We start from the raw sequence: 13,989 nt of genomic DNA on the forward strand, positions 1-13,989 counted from the left end.
ACTATGGCTTTTCCAGGTTACAAGCACAAGTTGTCAGTGGATCTAGTATTCTGGAGTCTGGAGGATGACAGTCCTCTTTACATAGTTCTACTATGCAGTGCCCCAGACTCTGCATAGTAGAACTGTGGCGGCTCTAAACCTACATTTCCCTTCTGTATTGTAACTGTCCAATGGGTTCACCTTGCCCGCTGCCTAGACAGAGCCGATTTATCAAGACGGGTATTGCAAGAGAGAAAGAGTAATTCATGAAGAGCTGGCTGTAAGGGAGACTGGAGTTTAATTATTGCTCATATTGCTCACTGATATGAGCAATAATTATTCATGCATCAGAGTTTTTAAAGATAATGTGGTAGGTGAGAAGGGCCGTTTAGTCAGGAGTGCTAATTGTTTGGGTTGGACATGAAATCATGGGGAGTTGAAGCTGTCCTGTGCTGAGTCAGTTCCTGGGTGGGGGCCACAAGATCAGATGAGCCAGTTTATCAATCTTTGTGGTACCAGATGATCCATCAATTGCAGAGTCTACAAAATATCTCAAAGACTGATTTTAGGAGCAGTGTAGGGAAGGTCAGAATCGTGTAGCCTCCGGCTGCATAACTCCTAAGGCATAATTTCTACTCTTGTGGCAAATTTGTTAGTATTACAAAGGCAGTCTAGTCCCCAAGCAATAATGATGTATGTTTCGGGAAAGGGCTATTGTCATCTTTGTTTTAAACTATAAACTAAATTCCTCCCAAAGTTAGTTCAGCCTAAGCCCACGAATAATAACGGACAGCTTGGAAGCTAGAAGCAAGATGCAGTTGGTTAGGTCAGATCTCTTTTACTGTCTCAGTTACAATTTTGCAATGGAGTTTTCAGTCTTTCCCTTTGGGTTTTATAACACCTTAATCTTAAGGTGTTGGCTAATAAAGACGGAAAAGGGTGAATACCAGTCTAACTTCTAACTTATTCCTGCTGATCAGGGGCACAGTGCGGGTAGGTGGTGACCCAAAGGTGAGAAGAGTGGAACTGCTTTGCAATTGTCTGAATGTATTCAACTAGGCCTGGCTGGTGTTCCAAAGCTTACATGGCAAAGGTGTTAGTATTGTCATACTTAGTTTTAGTACTGCATTTAAGGGAACAGTGTATTTTAAGGTAAATATTGAGTACTAGGGTAAGGAGTGCAATTCTCAGTTTTAAAATTTAAGATTTAACATTTGAAAGCATTAGTTTGGGGACTTGTAGCCTACAAAGAATCTAGGATTTAGTCCACACTGCGGAAAAACTCAACAACAGCTAACAACACATGTACTATATATATTTTTTGAAGCATAATTTTTATCTCTCCAGTCCCCACTTTTATTAAAAAGGAATCATGATAGAACTGATTTGTTACAAAATGAACTGTTGGCTTATTGTACTTGGCCTGATTATTTGCATGAAGTGCAACAAGAGTAATTATTTTTCACATAGGCTTTAAAAAATTTTATTATATTTTAAATTCTGAGATACATGTACAGAATGTGCAGGTTTGTTACATAGGTATACACATGCCATGGTGGTTTGCTGCACCCATCAACCTGCCATTTATATTAGATATTTCTCCTAATGCTATCCCTCCCCTAACCCCCACCTCCTGACAGGCCCTGGTGTGTGATGTTCCCCTCCCTGTGTCCATGTATTCTCATTGTTCAACTCCCATTTGTGAGTGAGAACATGCAGTGTTTGTTTATTATTATTTTTTGTATGAGGTCTAAGGAAGGGGTCCAGTTTTAGTTTTTTGCATGTGGCTAGCCACTTTTCCCAACATCATTTACTAAATAGGGAATCCTTTCCCCATTGCTTGTTTTTGTCAGTTTTGTCAAAGATCAGATGATTGTAGATGTGTGGTGTTGCTTCTGAGGCCTCTGTTCTGTTCCATTGGTCTATATCTCTGTTTTGGTACCAGTACCATGCTGTTTTCATTACCATAGCCTTGTAGTATAGTTTGAAGTCAGGTAGTGTGATGCCTCCAGCTTTCTTCTTATTGCTTAGGATTGTCTTGGCTATCTGGGCTCTTTTTTGCAATAGGGGTTTCAGCACTGCCCTAGTAACGTTTCCCTGTGAGGGCTCTGCACCAGCAACAGGCTTCTGCCTAAACACCTAGGCTCTTCCATACATCCTGTGAAATCTAGACAGAAGCTTCCAAGCCTCATCCATTCTTGTACTTTATGTACTCACAGGCTTAACAATACATGGAAGCCACTGAGGCTTATGGCTTACATCTTTTGGAACTAATGCCTAAGCTGTACCTGGGTCCCTTTGAGACCTGGCTAGAGCTTGGAGTCATGTCCCAAGGCTATGCAGTGCTGCAGGGCCCTGGGCAAACAAACCTATGGTGTTCTCCTAGGCCTCAGGGCCTGTGATGGGAGGGGCTGCCTCTTTATCTCTGAAATGCCTTCCAGGCCTTTTCCATATTGTGTTGGCTATCAGCACTTTCCTCCATTTTAGTTATGCAAATTTCTCTAGCAATTGGTTGCTCAACAGCCCACTTGAATTCTTCTGCAAATGGGCTTTTTTTTCCTACCACATGGCTAAGCTAGTGTGTAAAAATTTTCCAAACTTTTGCACCCTGCTGCCTCTTTAAATATAAGTTTTAACTTATTTCTTTTCTCCTGCACCTGAGTTAGGTTGTTAGAAGCAGCCATACTATGTCTTGGATATTTTACTAAGAAATTTCTTCTGCCAGATATCCTAGGTCAGGAGTGTCCAATCTTTTGGCTTCCCTGAGCCACAGTGGAAGCAGAATCATAGTCTTCAGTCACCCATAAAATATACTAACACAAATGATAGCTAATGAGCTAAAAAAAAAAAAAAAAAAAAAAAAGGAGGCTGAGGCAGGAGAATTGCCTGAACCCAGTAGGCGGAGGTTGCGGTGAGCCGAGACCACGCCATTGCACTCCAGCCTGGGTAACAAGAGTGAAACTCCGTCTCAAAAAAAAAAAAGAAAAGAATATCTCATGTTTTAAGAAAGTTTACAAATTTTTATTGGGCTCTACTCAAAGCCATCCTGGGTCTCATGCAGTCTGCAGGCTGTGAGTTGGACAAGCTTCTCCTAGGTCATCATTCTCAAGTTAAATATTCCATACATCCCTAGGGTATGGATGCCATCCAGACAAGCTCTTTGCTAAGCCACAACTTGTATGATGTTTGCTTCAGTTTCCAGTAAATTCCTCATTTCCATTTGATACCTCATCAGCTGGGACTTCACTGTTTATATCACTATCCGCATTTTGGTCACAACCATTTAATCAGTCTCTAGGAAATTCCAAACGTTTCCTCATCTTCCTGTCTTCTTCTGAGCCCTCCAAACTCTTCCAACCTCTGCTCGTTGCCCAGTTCCAAAGCTGCTTCCACATTTCCAGATATCTTTATAGCAATATCTCATTCCTGGTACCAATTTTCCGTTATTAACCCATTCTCACATTGCTTTAAAGAAATAGCTGAGACTGGACCGTTTATTTTAGTAAGAGGTTTAATTGGCTCATCATTCCACAGGCAGTACAGGAAGCATAATACTGGCACCTGCTTGGCTTCTGGGGAGTCCTGTGGACACTTATGAAATAATCATTATGGAAAGTGAAAAGGGAGTAGGCATGTAACATGGCCAGAGCATGAGCAAGAGAGGGATGAGGTGTCACATTCTTAAGCAACCAGATCTTATGCAAACTCATCCACTATCATGAGAGTAGAACCAAGAGAATGTTGCTAAATGCTTTATGAGAAATCCACCCCTATAATCCAGTCACTTCACACAAGACCCCCACCTCCAACATTGGAGATTATTATTTGTAATAAGATTTGGGTGGGGATAGATATCCAACTTAAAATAAAAACTGGTTTGATCCAGAGATACCTGAGTTGGAGATGAACTTTGACAAACTTTTGTCATTACCCTACTAAAAACCTGTAATGTCTGCAGAAGCATGATTGATAACTGTGATCCATCTCTTCATACAATGGCTCAGCTAATCTGCCCAATAAAAGCCCTGTTTTCACCTTTGTTTGTTTGTGAGGCACTAAATTGGGGAGCTATCACTGGTGTCCTCACTTGTTGTAAGTAATAAAATCCCCTTATTAAATCTTCCTTGGTTGTTCATTTGACCTGCCGAGGGATCAAACACAACAACTGTGTAGGTAACAAATCCTCAATATTATTTGTACCCAAGGTCTATCTTTTGAATTTCAAATCTGCATATCTAGTTCCTTAGTTTCACCTCCATCTGGAGGTATGCACAGAAACTTTAAATTCCTCAGGCCACAAGTTAAATTTATAAGTTCACACACACACAGTCAAAAACACGGAAAAAAAGAACACCAAAAATTTGATAAGATTTCACACACATAAGGAAATATGTCAACTGCATTAGAGAAGGTGGCAACAGGATAGAGGAGAATAAAAACACAAATGGAAAAAGGTAAAAATTAAATACACAATAGAGATATCTTTCACAGGCGAAGGTTGTCAATGCATTTTAAGCTGAAGAGTGTGATGAATGATACAACTCTGCACACCTATGACTGGGCCGAGTAAAAATAAAGTTGGAAGATGATCTCAATAAAATGGTTGAATGTCTGATGATGCCTAGGACAACATATATATCATCAAGGCTATATGATAGGGCCATAACTAACTTGGAAATGACATTGAAATGTAACTTGTAACCATATAAATTATGCAAGAAACAGTCTCAACCTTTATTATGCTCTGAACGTTTATGTACCCCAAAATTTACATGTTGAAATCCTAACCCTTGAGATGATTATATCAAGAGGTGAGGACTCTACAGGTAATTAGGTCACAGGCACAGAGTTCTCATGAGTGGAATTAGTGCCCTCGTAAAGGAGATTCAACAGAGACCTCTCACCACTTGCATCATGTGAGGTTACAGAGAAGGCTTTGTCTATGAACCAGAAAGTGAACTCTCACAAGACACCAAACTTGCCAGAACCTTGATCTTGTACTTCCCCAGACTCTAGAAATGTCAGAAATAAACACTGCTGTGTGTAGACCACCCAGTTCATGACATTTTGTTATAGCAGCCCAAATGGATTAAGCCAGCCTTTTACTTAGTAAATCCTAGGGATTACCAAATATTCTTTTGGTCTCTGATCAATCAATCAAGTCTGTATAGACACACATGCATGCAATATATAAATTATGTTAAAACATATCTCTGTGTGGAAAATATTGCATATATATATTACATATTGTAAGACATATTTTTTTCCAGATCAAGTGTGGATATAATTTTAAGTGAAACAAAACTATTAACAATTATGAAGGTTTTGTTATTCATGGTATATTTAATACTGGTGTTTGTGTAGAGGATGACAGTGTATGTTCACTGTTTGATGAATGTAGTGTTCATATCTGTCGTCTCCCAGCCCCAAAAGTACAAAAAGGAATATTCAACTTTCAGGGATTATTATCTCTCTTAATCTTTTCTCTTCTCAGTTTTGCTATGGTCATGAGGGCAGCCTACAAGCCCATTGTCTACTAAAAGTACACTTAAAGATTTTCAATATTAAAAGGGGGTGTTTTTTGTATTACATACACTTGTATCTCAAAATTTTCCTTGTCTTAGTTCCTTATCGTATCTCAAAGTATAAATGTAAAATATCTAAAATACATAGGATCAAATAATTGCTATTGTTTTGCTCAGAAAATGTTTTTTTTAAAAACCTTTTTGTCTGTGTTACAATTTTCCTATCAAACTTGGCTACATTTTGGTGTGTGTGGAAATAATATTATGAATAAAAGACAGCTAAGCTAAATTGATTTTTAGGAGAATTTAATGACTCATTTTTAGAATCTGAATTTTTAGATTTAGTGAAAAAAATCATGCAAACTTTCTTCAGCTGATGTTCTCTGTCTGAAATAAATTGTTTCTATTATACTCCTAATACCTAGAAACATTTAAAGAAACTTCCTTTCCTAATAATACAGACAATTTCTACATCATAAAAGAGTTACAGACTATTTCTGCATAATAGAAGAGCTTCCAAATGTCTCTAACATAATTATCTATTGTTACTTCATGTGAAGTTGTATGGATGATGAAAACATATACATATAATTTACTTCTCATTCAAATAATTTATAATTATGTCACTACAAGATAAGAAATATTAACATTGTGGTGCCTATTTTATGTACAGAACTGTGCTTACAAAAATTATGTAAATGTATCATATAATACACATGTATATTTATATATATATATATTTACACATTAATCTGATTATACTCAATATAACATAGTATTTTACAACATCCTTAACTACAATTGGAAATATGATTGGTAAAGCTGAATACAATTCTGATTGATAAAAACACCATAATTTTAAACGTAAGACGAATTGCATCCCTGCAAATAAATTATATGTTAAAATCCTAATCCTAGTACCTCAAGTTGTGACTTTATTTGGAAATAGGGCTTTGGGGATGTAACTAGTTAAGATGAAGTCATCCTAGGGTAGAGTGGGCCAATAACCCAATATGACTGGATTCTTTATGAAAAGAATATCACGTGAAGAGACAGATATACATTCACACTGAGAGAATGTAAGATTAGAGTTATGCTGTCACAAGCCAAGGGACTACCAGAAGCTTTGAGCGAGGCCTGAAACAATTACTTCTGTAGCACCTTCAGAGGAAATGCTCTACTGACACTTTGAATCTTAGGTTTCCAGTCTCTAGAACTTTGTGACAATAAATTTCTGTTGTTTAGGTCACTCTGTGGTACTTTTTATAGCAGCCATAGCAAACTAATATGTCTCTATTTTTTCAACTTACTTACTTTTGAAAGTGACAATAAATGTTACGTACCAAAAGGGTCATTCACCTCTCCAATTATTTTATTTTACAAAACAAACTTTATTAAAGTATAATTTACGTTAAAAAAAGAAAAATGGCTCAGAGAAGTCTGAGCTATATGAGATAGACAAAATTTATCAGGCCCCAAAAGACATGACTATGGGACTTCAGTCATGCCAGGTGCACTCATGACTGGGATGGGTGAAATTGTTTAAAGACATTTGGTTCCTGACTCACCCATTATCTACATGTTCCTGTGACAGAAAGAACATTGTATAGCCAATCAATACTCATGCTATTTTAATATAAATTCTTGGTAAACAACATAAGAACTGCCTTTTCCTTTAAAAGCCCACTTGTGATTATTGCCAATCAGGACATATATTCAGGGCAACTTGAATCTATGCTTCTAGTTTGCAGTTCTCAAACTTGGCTGAAATCAACTCTCTACTTATATTAGTATTAATTTTTGCCTCAATTTTTTCCCTTTAGGTTGATGTATCTGGTACAGTCTACATGTTTCAAAGTTGCTCTCCTAGATCATCCAGTATTTCTGTCTGAAACAGATGCTTGATGGCAGCCTGAAGCCATTGCCTTCTCTGTCTTCAGAAGTCCCATTCAGTGTTGTGGGTAAGTTCTACTGAAATATAGACTTTATCTCACACTTTGATGGAAAGTCTAGACTTTATTTGGGCTTGTAAGGCTTATTGCTGAGTTTAAAATGAGGAAACTAAGGCCAGTATAAGAAAACTAAATGCCAATTTATTCAGCTCCCAGGTGAGGTTCTCTGGTCTGGGGAAAGGGGGCCAGAGAAGTCCCACTGACTTCCTAGGGTGGGGGGTGGGGGGAGTTATGGATAGGAGGAACTGTCAACAGCTGGGTGCTCTGATTGGGTCCAGGGGAGCAGGATTGAGACGGGGCAGGCCACTATTGGTTGGTGGGTTGTTGGGTGGGTTTTCTGGTGCGAGAGCCGGCCAGGGTTGCATTAGCCGGAACCTTCCAGGGGAGCCGTGCAGCAGAGCTAGGTGCCAAGTGCAGAGCCTGGTGCCAAGTGCAGAGGTGCGTGTGGCAACCGGCCTTATAGGGCTGTTCTTTCAAACCACTTCTTTCTAGGATAGAGATTTTTTAAAATGTTTTCCCTGTGGGCAGATTTGGAATACAGTTAAAAACAAAACAAAACAAAAACTGCCTTTTTTCTGCCTCTATCTCACAGCAGGTGGTTCATGTCAAAGTTTTTCTGCTTTTGCCTCAGGACTAGAGGTTGGGGTTAAGGTCAGGCAAAGAGCTCTCCATAGAAATTTTGCTTTTTTCACCTGTCTTACAACAGAAGGTTTGGATGAAGAGATTGGCAGTTTGACAACAGTGGTCTTGTTTTAAATAGCATGCTTTAAAAATTGCAGCTGCTTTCTACTGTTTAAAATTTAGGCTTGGTTTTATATTTGTCATCAACTAATTAAATATCAGTTGGTTTTATGTACAACAGTTATTGGGTATTTTCTTTTAAATATCTAGGAAAGGGGACTCAGCTAACCCAGGATGGTCATATGCAGCAATGACCAAAATGGGAGCCCTTTGAAATGCCTAAAATAATGTACTAATGTGAGTAACTGGAAAAAGCTACTTTGGAACCAGATAAATTGAATGGGAGAACTGCTTCATATTTGTTCTGGATGAAATGAGAGATTTGAAAAGAGTTTAGAACTCTATTGTCATAAATTAGCTTTATTAAAAGCTTATGTTCAAGGCCAGGCACAATGGCTCACACCTATAATCCCAACACCTTGGGAGGTCATGGTGGGAGGTTCACTTAAGCCCAGGAGTGAACATCAGCCTAGATAGTGAGACCTTGTCTCTACAAAAAGATTAAAAACAACAACAAAAACTAATTTATAAAAAAATTCTCATTAGTGAGGGCATCTCCTTCTTTGCATCAAAACTACTAGAAAATTTTATAATGGGAAAGATATTGCCTTAAATTTTTAAGACAATTTAAAATACCTTACCATTGTTCAAGATAATTATCCTAGCAAACTTGTCTTAATTAGGTGTTTACTTATGCCCTTCTTTGCCTCAGCAAATAATAGTGTTTATGTGTAAGTACTGTGCTTTTGAGATATTAATTTTCACCTGAGTCACGTCTTTGAAAGTGCAAATGTGAGATTGTCTAGCTAATAATTTTTTATGGCACTTGAACAGCTAATCAAGGGATCAATAGTCTAAAAGTGGGAAAAATGTATTTGAAAATTGAAAAATGAAGAATTTTATAAAGCTATTAGGCCTGCTTGTATCTGTCTGTCCATATGTATATCTATATGTTTCATGTGTATGTGATATTTCACTACTAAAATATATAAAAGCGCTTTAATTGACTGACTTAAAAATAAATATCTGAAATTAAATATTTTATCAGAATAACAGAAAATAACTAAAATGTCTTTTAGTTCACATGACTTAGGTATATCTTTGACCAATATGACTAATTTAATATTATCAGTTTAATAAAAGTAACTCTCTTCTGAGTTATCAACACAAAGGCATGTGTTTAATTTTAAGGTTTATGCTTTTATGATATTTGCCTTAATATAGAGTAACAAAAAAATGGATAGTAGAAAATGTAACTTGAAATGATTGCTAGAATTGTCTAATGTCTCCTGAAATTTCCTAATCATAATTTTTAAGAATAAACTAAATAAACATAAATGGAATAAATAATTATAATTTTGCTTCATAAAGCATTTGTCAGGGGATTTGAACCAGAGTGACTCTGTCTTGAATAAGGCTGGATAAAATAAGCCTGATGTTGCAGGAGCGACTGCGGGAAACAGATCTCTCAGACACCGAATATTGGAGGAAGGAGTCTATTCGGCCAGGAGCCAGGTGGCATATTTGCTAATATCCAAGCTCCCCTAACAAAAGAAGGTTCCTTCTTTATATAGGCTTATACTTTAGATGTTATTCATGGAAGAATCTTAGGTTCATAGCTTACCATATGAAAAGGGTCTCAGTTTACAGTCATAGGAATTACATATGAAAAGGGTTTCAGTTTACAGTCTTAGGAATTACATATGAAAAGGGCTTCAGTTTACAGTCTTAGGAATGAAAAGGGGAAGTTTACAGTCTTAGGAAAAGGGAAGTTGATCTGAGATGCCTGGGTCTCCCTCTTCACTGAGACCTACTGGGCTGCATTCCCAGAAGTTTAGGCATTCTTGTTTACTGGATGAGACAGGAGGTCAGCACAAGATGCAGGTCATAGAGACCTTGTTGATAAAAGAGTTTGCAGTAAAGAAGCTGGCAAAAACCCACCAAAACCAAGATGGCCAGGAAAGTGAACTCTGGTCATCCGCACTGCTCATATACGCTAATTATAATGCATTAGGATGGTAAAACACACTCCCACCAGCATCATGACAGTTTCTAAATGCCATGGCAATGTCAGAACATTACCCTATATGGTCTAAAAATGGGAAGAACCCTCAGTTCTAGAAATTACCCACCCTTTTCCTAGAAAACCCATGAATAATTCCACCCCCTGTTAAGCATATCATCAAGAAGTAACTATAAGTGTAATTAATCAGTTGAGTAGCCCGTGCTGCTGCTCTGCCTATGGAGTAGCCATTCTGTCATTTACTTTCTTAATAAACTTGCTTTCACTTTACTGTATGGACTCACCCCAAATTCTTTCTTGCATGAGGTCCAAGAACTCTCTCTCGGTGTCTGGATCGGGATCCCTTTCCAGTAACTTGTTTACTTAAAAAGGATATTCAAATCCTTTTGATAATTTTTCCATTACGGAGTTTGCTAAGTTAAGTTAAATTGTAAATGTTCATTGAATGCCTAAATCATCTACAGATAAGATATAATACTAAGACATTAATGACTAATTACGAGTTGAAGCTTATATATTTCTGGCTTCTTATTTTAGAGAAACAAATATATTTAACCCTTTTAATAGATATGTTCTATTACACATTAAAAAATTGTTCCATTAAGACAACTATGTTTCTAAATATGATAAAATGTGTATTCATAAATTGTTAATATGTAACTGATAGTTAAAAATTACTTACTGGGGTTACTACAGGTTAAAATTCTGAGTGGTATATGATAATTAAAACTAGATATAAGAAGGAAAATGAGGCTGGGTGCGGTGGCTCACATCTGTAATCCCAGCACTTTGGGAGACTTAAGTGGGTGGATCACGAGGTCAAGAGTTCGAGACCAGCCTGGCCAATAAGGAGAAACCCCCATCTCTACTAAAAGTACAAAAATTAGTCAGGTGTGGTGGTGCATGCCTGTAGTCCCAGCTACTTGGGAGGCTGAGGCAGAAGAATCGCTTGAACCTGGAAGGCAGAGGTGGTAGTGATGTGAGGTAGCGCCACTGTACTCCAGCCTGGGCAATGGAGCTGTACTGTCTTAAAAAAAAAAAAAAAAAAAAAAAAAAAAGGAAGGGAAATAAATCTATACACAGAATGTACAAGAAAAGGGAATATGAGAATGTGTTTTTTGCAGAGGAAAAGTAATGTATAAGTTATTTGGAAGTTTTTAAGTTTAATGGATAAAAAAAAAAGGATACAATGAGATAGATAAATTGAAAGACTACAGAGAAGTTTATATGAAAGAGAATTTAAAAAACTGTAAAAGGGCATAAAAGATTTGTGAAAATCTTGGTATGGATTTAATGAATCTGTTTATTAGGTTTTATTAAAATTAGATTTAGCTCCGACCAGGATCCCTAGAAAATGGAGAAGTTGTGCCAATAGAGGTGGGCCAGAAACTCCCACTCTAGAATGCTCTATAATGTTGAGAGACACCTAGGATGTGAGGCCAGGGACTTTCTGGAAGTGTTTATTCTGGCCCCACCCAACCCCAGGCAGTCCACAGCTGTCTGCAGAGTCTGATGGTGCAGGGGCTTGCACAGAGTTAGAGCCAGAGGAGAGAGGCCCAGCAGCCATGGCGATGGAAGGAGGAATGAAATGTGTGAAGTTCTTGCTTTATGTCCTCCTGCTGGCCTTTTGTGCCTATGCATTGGGACTGATTGCCGTGGGTGTCTGGCACAGCTTGTCTTCAGTCAGACCATAATCCAGGGGGCTCCTCTGGCTTTCTGTTGCCTGTGGTCATCATCGCAGTGGGTGTCTTCCTCTTCCTGGTGGCCTTTGTGGGCTGCTGTGGACCCTGCAAGGAGAATTATTATCTTATGATCACGTTTGCCATCTTCCTGTCTCTTACCATGCTGATAGAGGTGGCTGCAGCCATTGCTTGGCTGTGTGTTTAGAGATAAGATGATGTCAGAGTTTAATAACAACTTCCAGCAGCAGATGCAGAATTACCCAAAAAACAACCATATGGCTCCAATCCTGGATAGGATGCAGGAAGATTTTAAGTGCTAACTACACAGATTGGGAGAACATCCCTTCTATGTTCGGGAACTGAGTCCATGACTCCTGCAGCATCAACGATGTCACTAGGGAATATGGGATTAATTTCACTGAGAAGGAGATCTGTAAGGAAGGCTGTGTGGAGAAGATTGGGGGCTGGCTAAGGAAAAAATGTGCTGGTAGTGGCTGTAGCGGCCCTTGGAATAGCTTTTGTCGATGTCTGGGAATTATCTTTGCCTGCTGCCTTGTGAAGTATATCAGAAGTGGCTATGGGGGTCTGGTCTCTTTAGCCTCCTCATCTGGGGGAATGTATTAGTCTCCTCCAGGGTTTTCAATTAAGCAGATTATTTTTTCGGACAAAAAATAGATTTAATATTAATAAAACACCGGTAAAAAGGTAAACTTTGGTTTTCTGTTTTGAACAAGATTTTCATATAGTATTAGAAAGAGATTAAAAAAATAATTTCTTTATCCTTTGAATGAACTGCAAAATAAAAAAGAGGAGAGAGTTGCCTTATGCTGTCTTTACTAGGTTTCTGGTTTGTTTGAGAACTGAGTCTCCCCTCTATCAATAAGTAATGGTTTTTGCTTAATGATATCTAAGAATAATTACTTTGGCTAATGAATGATCATTATTTTGTAGTAATTTATGCTCCTATTTTGATATGAAGTATTCTAAATGTTAATATTTGACGTTTCCCTGGCCGGGCACAGTGGCTCAAGCCTGTAATCCCAGCACTTTGGGAGGCTGAGGCGGGTGGATCACGAGGTCGAGAGATCGAGACCATCCTGGTCAACATGGTGAAACCCCGTCTCTACTAAAAATACAAAACATTAGCTGGGCATGGTGGCACGTGCCTGTAATCCCAGCTACTCAGGAGGCTGAGGCAGGAGAATTGCCTGAACCCAGGAGGCGGAGGTTGCGGTGAGCCGAGATCGCGCCATTTCACTCCAGCCTGGGTAACAAGAGCGAAACTCCGTCTCAAAAAAAAAAAAAAAAAAAAAAATTTGACGTTTCCCAATCAAATTTCAAATTCTAAAATTAAGTCTTTTCCAAAAGGAACCCCTGGAAATTCAGGAAAAATATATTAGGCTTACTTGGTATGTTAAAATTATATGCGAAACATTGTCAAATAAGAAATGATGTTTGATATTCTTTGAATTATAGTTGTATAAATGTGTTATTAATATGTGTTTCAAATTGATGTGGTATTCCAAAATTCTTACATGTGTGGTGTATGTTATCAGTCATAATTATGATAAGTATGTGAAATTGTTGTATGCCACAGAAATAAGAAAATTTTCATTTAATTGTGTCTTTAGCCATGGCTACTCTAAATCTTTTGCTATCCACAGAATATTTTTATATTACTATGATTCTTCTCAGAACACAGTTTACAGTCAGCTGGAGTCCAAAATTTGCTTTTTCTTCAAGAAAATTCATGGAAAAGGACCCTGACAAGTACAATTCAATGCAGGTTTCTCATAGCTTTACAAATCATATACTTAGACTAAGTACAGTCTTTCAGAGCTTTAGTACAAAAATGATTTGTCCATAAAGATTGCTAACCCAACATCAATATGAACAATAATCAATTACATGTTAGTGAACTGATAGAAAACTGAAAGGATTTGTATGACTTTTATTTTGAAACACTGTTGATTTTTTAAAATATTAAGTTTTCTAAGGTCAAGAAAACTTTTTCCTTTGAGCTATCTATATAGCTAATAGCAATTGGGTGAAGTATACTTTAGTGAAAAAAATTCAAACATTTTTCT

At 37.7% G+C, this 13,989-nt stretch overlaps 1 pseudogene; it reads left to right on the forward strand.

Moving 5' to 3' along the window:
• Window positions 1-11,785: 11,785 nt before the first annotated feature.
• Window positions 11,786-12,526, forward strand: LOC101054140 (CD63 antigen pseudogene; annotated as a pseudogene).
• The last annotated feature ends 1,463 nt before the right edge of the window (window positions 12,527-13,989 follow it).

This window comes from Saimiri boliviensis, chromosome X (assembly GCF_048565385.1).
Source record: "Saimiri boliviensis isolate mSaiBol1 chromosome X, mSaiBol1.pri, whole genome shotgun sequence".
NCBI lineage: Eukaryota > Metazoa > Chordata > Mammalia > Primates > Cebidae > Saimiri > Saimiri boliviensis.